Source organism: Oncorhynchus masou, chromosome 29 (assembly GCF_036934945.1).
Source record: "Oncorhynchus masou masou isolate Uvic2021 chromosome 29, UVic_Omas_1.1, whole genome shotgun sequence".
Lineage (NCBI taxonomy): Eukaryota > Metazoa > Chordata > Actinopteri > Salmoniformes > Salmonidae > Oncorhynchus > Oncorhynchus masou.
The window spans coordinates 97,813,995-97,821,980 of NC_088240.1; the positions used below are offsets into that span (position 1 = coordinate 97,813,995).

The 7,986-nt window shown below is 45.3% G+C and overlaps 1 protein-coding gene across 1 annotated transcript in view; it reads right to left on the minus strand.

Moving 5' to 3' along the window:
* The window catches only part of LOC135521023 (tumor necrosis factor receptor superfamily member 11B-like), a 36,860-nt gene that overhangs the window by 22,221 nt on the left and 6,653 nt on the right, over positions 1-7,986 (minus strand). The gene's annotated exons all lie outside the window — the stretch shown is intronic.

Sequence of the window (7,986 nt, forward strand, 5' to 3'; positions counted from 1 at the left end):
TATGAAGCCAGAAACCAGGCAGGACTAAATAGAAGCGTGTCTGTGATTGACAGTGTAAAGCAGCAGTAAGCAAGGCAGCAGTCTTCACCGCTGTGGCCCAGATGTCAATCCCCCTTCGGGGACTTCCCCTACCTCCCATACGCCACTGTCATGAAAAACACTGTATCCAGTCAGCAATGTCCCTCAGAATCTCCTGCAGCACTGTATAGGCCTTGGCCTGGGGTGACCTATACTGGCCTGGGGTGACCTATACTGGCCTGGGGTGACCTATACTGGCCTGGGGTGACCTATACTGGCCTGGGGTGACCTATACTGGCCTGGGGTGACCTATACTGGCCTGGGGTGACGTAAACGGTCCTGGCCTGGGGTGACCTATACTGACCTGGGGTGACCTATACTGGCCTGGGGTGACCTATACTGGCCTGGGGTGACCTATACTGGCCTGGGGTGACCTATACTGGCCTGGGGTGACCTATACTGGCCTGGGGTGGCCAATACTGGCCTGGGGTGACCTATAATGTTCTGGGATCCTGGGTCTTGCCCTGACCAATACTGGCCTGGGGTGATCTATACTGGCCTGGGGGGGCCTATACTGGCCTGGGGTGATCTATACTGGCCTGGGGTGACCTATACTGTCCTGGCCTGGGGTGACCTATAATGTTCTGGGATGACCTTTACTGTCCTGCCCTGGGGTGACCTACACTGGCCTGGGGTGACATATACTGGCCTGGCCTGGGGTGACCTATACTGGCCTGGCCTGGGGTGACCTATACTGGCCTGGGGTGACCTATACTGGCCTGGCCTGGGGTGACCTATACTGGTTTTATTGGCCTGGGGAGACTTATACTGGCCTGGCCTGGGGTGACCTATACTGGCCTGGGGTGACCTATACTGGCCTGGCCTGGGGTGACCTATACTGGCCTGGGGTGACCTATACTGGCCTGGGGTGACCTATATTGGCCTGGGGTGACCTATACTGGCTTGGGGTGACCTATACTGGCCTGGAATGACCTATACTGGCCTGGGGTGACCTATACTGGCCTGGGGTGACCTATACTGGCCCTGGGGTGACCTACACTGGCCTGGCCTGGGGTGACCTATACTGGCCTGGGGTGACCTATACTGGTTTGACCTATACTGGCTTGGGGTGACCTATACTGGCCTGTGGTGACCTATACTGGCCTGGCCTGGGGTGACCTATACTGGCCTGGGGTGACCTATACTGGCCTGGCCTGGGGTGACCTATACTGGCCTGGGGTGACCTATACTGGCCTGGCCTGGGGTGACCTATACTGGCATGGCCTGGGGTGACCTATAGGTTTTATTGGCCTGGGGAGACTTATACTGGCCTGGCCTGGGGTGACCTATACTGTCCTGGCCTGGGGTGACCTATACTGGCCTGGGGTGACCTATAGGTTTTATTGGCCTGGGGTGACCTATACTGGCCTGGCCTGGGGTGACCTATACTGGCCTGGGGTGACCTATACTGTCCTGGCCTGGGGTGACCTATACTGGCTTGGGGTGACCTATACTGGCTTGGGGTGACCTATCCTGCCTTGGGGTGACCTATATTGGCCTGTGGTGACCTATACTGGCTTGGGGTGACCTATACTGACCTGGGGTGACCTATACTGGCCTGGGGTGACCTATACTGGCTTGGGGTGACCTATACTGACCTGGGGTGACCTATACTGGCCTGGGGTGACCTATACTGGCTTGGGGTGACCTATACTGGCTGCAGGCCAAATAAACATGGAGCATGGAGACTGAAAATGTAGGAAGTAGGCTGATTTCCCAAGCCCCTCTTCCCTTCTGTCTTTCTTTCCTTTCTCCTACCTTCTCTTCCTTCCCTTCAGTCTCCAGACCAAATCCATCAAAATCCTTACTGTAAATTGTTAGCTAAATCCTTACTGTAAATTGTTCTCAATCCTTACTGTAAATTGTTTGCTAAATCCTTACTGTAAACTGTCAGCTAAATCCTTACTGTAAACTGTCAGCTAAATCCTTACTGTAAACTGTCAGCTAAATCCTTCCTGTAAACTGTCAGCTAAATCCCTTACTGTAAACGGTCAGCTAAATCCTTACTGTAAACAGTTAGCTAAATCCTTACTGTAAACAGTTAGCTAAATCCTTACTGTAAACTGTCAGCTAAATACCTTACTGTAAACTGTTAAACCCATGCAAACAGTTGCTTGTTTTAAACTGTCCCCTTCCTGTAAACTGTCAGCTAAATGCCTCTGTAAACGCATTCTTACTGTAAACATTATAATATAATAATTATAATAATAATAATATAATATTATAAACTATTAAACCCATGCAAGTTGCTTGTTTTATCCCGAAATGCCTCTGTGCATTCTGTATATCAAAGTTCTGGAATAAAGACATTGTTGAACTTTTGACCTTTCACCATTCAGTTGGAAGTCACCATTCAATGACATTCTGCTACAGAGCTCTTGACCAAAATTACACGCTGCTCTGTCGCCCATAATTACAATGTTCTGATCATCTGAAGGGAAGTCACATTGGATGACTCCTGTGGCCGTTCGCCAGCTGAGAGGGAACACAGCTGGAGTGTGTACATCCCCTCAATCAGACAGAGGCTTAGTGGCTCAGCGGTCTGAAGGCGCTGCATCTCAGTGCTAGAGGCGTCACTACAGACCCTGGTTCGATTCCAGGCTGTATCACAACCGGCCGTGATTAGGAGTCCCATAGGGCGGCGCACAATTGGCCCAACATCGTTAGGGTTTTCCCGGGGTAGGCTGTCATTGTAAATAAGAATTTGTTCTGAACTGACTTGCCTAGTTAAAATAAAAATATGGCTCGCTATGTAGTGCACTACTTTTGACCAGGGCCCATAGGGCTATATAGGGAATAGGGTGCAATTTGGGACGCATAAAGAGTTTACTAGTGTATTACACAGTCGTCAGTCAAGGAGATGTTATTCTGCTCGTCAGTGTCCAAACCGCTGAAATCAGGGCAGGAGCGTGATTTAAAAACCAAAATACTACTTCCTCTGACTAACTCAGGCTATGGAGCAGGATTTAAAAACCAAAATACTACTTCCTCTGACTAACTCAGGCTATGGAGCGTGATTTAAAAAACAAAACATGACATCCTCTGACTAACTCAGGCTAAGGAGCGTGATTTAAAAAACAAAATATGACATCCTCTGACTAACTCAGGCTATGGAGCGTGATTTAAAAAACAAAATAATACTTCCTCTGACTAACTCAGGCTATGGAGCGTGATTTAAAAACCAAAATACATGACTTCCTCTGACTAACTCAGGCTATGGAGCGTGATTTAAAAACCAAAACATGACATCCTCTGACTAACTCAGGCTATGGAGCGTGATTTAAAAAAACAAAACATGACATCCTCTGACTAACTCAGGCTAAGGAGCGTGATTTAAAAACAAAATACTACTTCCTCTGACTAACTCAGGCTATGGAGCGTGATTTAAAAACAAAACATGACATCCTCTGACTAAATCAGGCTATGGAGCGTGATTTAAAAACCAAAACATGACATCCTCTGACTAACTCAGGCTATGGAGCGGGATTTAAAAAACAAAACATGACATCCTCTGACTAACTCAGGCTATGGAGCGTGATTTAAAAACCAAAATACTACTTCCTCTGACTAACTCAGGCTATGGAGCGGGATTTAAAAACCAAAATACTACTTCCTCTGACTAACTCAGGCTATGGAGCGTGATTTAAAAACCAAAATACTACTTCCTCTGACTAACTCAGGCTATGGAGCGTGATTTAAAAAACAAAATATGACTTCCTCTGACTAAAGTGCTGTCGCCTAAATGGCTTTCCATATTCAACCGAAACCACCATCGACCCCCGGAGGTATGACAGACAGTCATTTCCATGTGTATAATTTCCCTGCATTAAGCACTGAGGAGGAACACACCCAGCAGCTGACTGAGAGGAACGCATTGGAGGACCTAGGTTATGTCCCAAATGGCCCCCATATTCCCTATGTAGTGCACTATATAGGGAATAGGGTCCCCATAGGGCTCTGGTCAACAGTAGTGCACTATATAGGGAATAGGGTCCCCATAGGGCTTTGGTCAACAGTAGTGCACTATATAGGGAATAGGGTCCCCATAGGGCTCTGGTCAAAAGTAGTGCACTACATAGGGAATAGGGTGCCATTTAAGACACAGACCTAGGTGATGTCCCAACTATCTCTCCTTCCTCCTAAAGTGTGCACTTGTTCACTTCCCTTAAAGCCCCGATGCAGTCTTTTTAATTGTATTTTTAAACCATCACCATGTGTGTTTATTTCATGAAAATAACTCAAAATATATTTGTTATCATTTATTTCCCTGAGCTACCTTTTGCCATTGAAATGCTCAGTCCGATCGTGTGGGCGTGTCGATACACATTTTTAAATGTTTACAATACACGGCCCTGATTGGCGGATAGGATGGTCTAGACTCGAGCAGGGGTTGTTACGGAGTCTAGATGATAGGTAATCGACTAGCCGGACTGTTCCCCGGACTCCAGTTGTACGATGCACTAACAAGGCTATTGAACCTGACATTAGTGTCTGTCTTTATTCATTTATCCAACATATCATACCGAAACAGGGGTCTCCAAAATCACGAGCTACCAGTCGCAACCACAGCCTACCTATGAGTAGCTAAATCAACACAACTTTGACATTATCCCACCTCTGGTTAGCCACTATTGGCTTAAAAAGCCAAACCTAACACAATATCTGCCAATTAATTTCCAGCAATATTCCCCCTGTCTGTCGGTGTGGTGCGAGCGTCTGTCTATCACTCCGTGTGTATCACGTTGATGTGATAACCATCTTGTTGGCTGACAGAAATACTTTCCCCCAAAAACACTCTCATAAATGTTAACTGAAAAGTAGGCTCACCTATTTAATGAGTATGTATAATTTGTTAGTTGCTAACTTTGCCATAGAATGAGCAGCAGCAGTATAAAACCATCACCAGACCGGCTTGTGAGACGGCACATATCCTCACGCGCTACATATTAAAGGCACAGACGCCCAATTAAAGAGGTATTACACAAAACCCCCAGGCAATGGTCTTCTGATGTGATGTCATCATTAACATGGACTCAGAACATCTATTGGAGTTGTTTATTAACCCTTATTTTACCAGGCATGTTGTCAGAAAACACAGTGCACTACTTTCTGTTGTACACTGAGGACCAGGGGAAGAGTTGATAACATAGTGCACTACTTTCTGTTGTACACTAAGGACCAGGGGAAGAGTTGACAACATAGTACACTACTTTCTGTTGTACACTAAGGACCAGGGGAAGAGTTGACAACACAGTACACTACTTTCTGTTGTACACTAAGGCCCAGGGGAAGAGTTGACAACATAGTGCACTAACATCTGTTGTACACTAAGGACCAGGGGAAGAGTTGATAACCTAGTGCACTACTTTCTGTTGTACACTAAGGACCAGGGGAAGAGTTGATAACATAGTGCACTACTTTCTGTTGTACACTAAGGACCAGGGGAAGAGTTGATAACATAGTACACTACATTCTGTTGTACACTAAGGCCCAGGGGAAGAGTTGACAACATAGTGCACTACTTTCTGTTGTACACTAAGGCCCAGGGGAAGAGTTGACAACATAGTGCACTAACATCTGTTGTACACTAAGGACCAGGGGAAGTGTTGATAACATAGTGCACTACTTTCTGTTGTACACTCAGGACCAGGGGAAGAGTTGCAGGGGAGAGGAGAAGAAGAGAAGGATGTACCTATTTGAAAGTTTGAAAAAAATGAGTAGCTTGTGACATGTGTTTTTTTTAAAGTAGCTCTCATGCTAGAAAAGGTTGGAGAACCCTGCTGTAGAGCCTACCTCATTAACCCCTTCAAATAGAACTGCTCATTGGTCAGAATAATCTAATCGTATTGTGATGTCATGCTGTGGCCAAAAACTCCATCCCACCTGAACAGGCTTTTTCTTTTAAAAAAAAAAGCTCTTATACTAAAAGGACATTATCATCATTTTCACAATTTGAGAGTGTAATTTCGACCTCAAAGTGCCGAAATAACATGAATGAAACTGTAAAATCACTGCACTGCCCTTTTGACTCATTTGAAAGGAGAGACGGGGCGGCAGGGTTAGCCTAGTGGTTAGTGGTTAGAGCGTTGGGTTACCCGTGGTTAACGTTGGAAAAGGTTGCAAGTTCAAACCCCGAGCTGACAAGGTACAAATCTGTCGTTCTGCCCCTGAACAGGCAGTTAACCCATTGAAGAATTTGTTCTTAACTGACTTGCTTAGTAAAATAAAAAAATAAAAAAAGACTGGTATAAGAAATATGGTGTAAATTCCCACGAGCCCATCCCTGCACCAATCCAATGCTTTTAGATTTGTGGGAAGTAGTGAACGAACGCACACATCAGTAGAAAGTAAACTCGCCTCCAGACGTTCTAAGTTCGGTAAAAAAAAAACGTCAAGCAACCAGACTATGGAGGACCAAATGCATGCACACACAGCGGTAAGTCTCTTTGGATAACAGAGTCGACTATATGGTATACATCATTAGGTCTATTACGATGGAGGACCAGAAGGCTGGAGAGCTGAGGGATGGATGGATGGAGTCAGTACTGCTGTTCAGGTGGTCTGCCTGTGGATTTCAGCTCTTCAGAGACATCAAACACACACACAGACTGACCCAGCCCTCTGCCTCGAACTAAACTGACTGCTGTAAAATCCCCCCCCCCCCCATTAAAAGACCTCAGAGGCCACATCCCAAAATGGCACCCTATTCCCTACATAGTGCACTACTTTAGACCAGAGCCCTATGGCACCCTATTCCCTACATAGTGCACTACTTTAGACCAGAGCCTTATGGCACCCTATTCCCTACATAGTGCACTACTTTACACCAAAGTCCTATGGGCACTGGTCAAACATAGTACACTGAATAGGGACCAGAGCCCTATGGCACCCTATTCACTAGTGGGAGGACTACATCAAACAGCTGACTTGATGAAATCCTAAAACCATCAACGACCCCAGCAGCTATGAGCAGATGAGATGTTTGGTACCCATAATACCAATATCAAATCACATGTTATTATACAGATGATCCTACGGGCCCTGGCTATGAGCAGATGAGATGTGATTGGTTCAATCATCTGTCAAATCACATGCTAAAACAGATGATCAACGACCCCAGCAGCTATGAGCAGATGGGTCGGTCCCCATAACACCCATATCAAATCACATGTTATTATACAGATGATCAACGACCCCAGCAGCTATGAGCAGATGAGATGTGTTGGTCCCCATAATACCCATATCAAATCACATGTTATTATACAGATGATCAACGACCCCAGCAGCTATGAGCAGATGAGATGTGTTGGTACCCATAATACCCATATCAAATCACATGTTATTATACAGATGATCAACGACCCCAGCAGCTATGAGCAGATGAGATGTGTTGGTCCCCATAATACCCATATCAAATCACATGTTATTATACAGATGATCAACGACCCCAGCAGCTATGAGCAGATGAGATGTGTTGGTACCCATAATACCCATATCAAATCACATGTTATTATACAGATGATCAACGACCCCAGCAGCTATGAGCAGATGAGATGTGTTGGTACCCATAATACCCATATCAAATCACATGTTATTATACAGATGATATAACATAGCAGCATGAGCAGATGAGACTTTACAACTTAATAAACCATATCAAATCACATGTTATTATACAGATGATCAACTCCCCAGCAATCAAAGCAGATGTTATTTGTCACATAATACCCATATCAAATCACATGTTATTATACAGATGAAATGCTGCAATACAGATGGTGTCGTACCCTTACAGTCAAATCACATGTTATTATACAGATGATCAACGACCTTAGCAGCTATGAGCAGATGAACATGTGTTGTACCCTAATACAGTCAAATCACATGAATAGAACAGATGATATAACA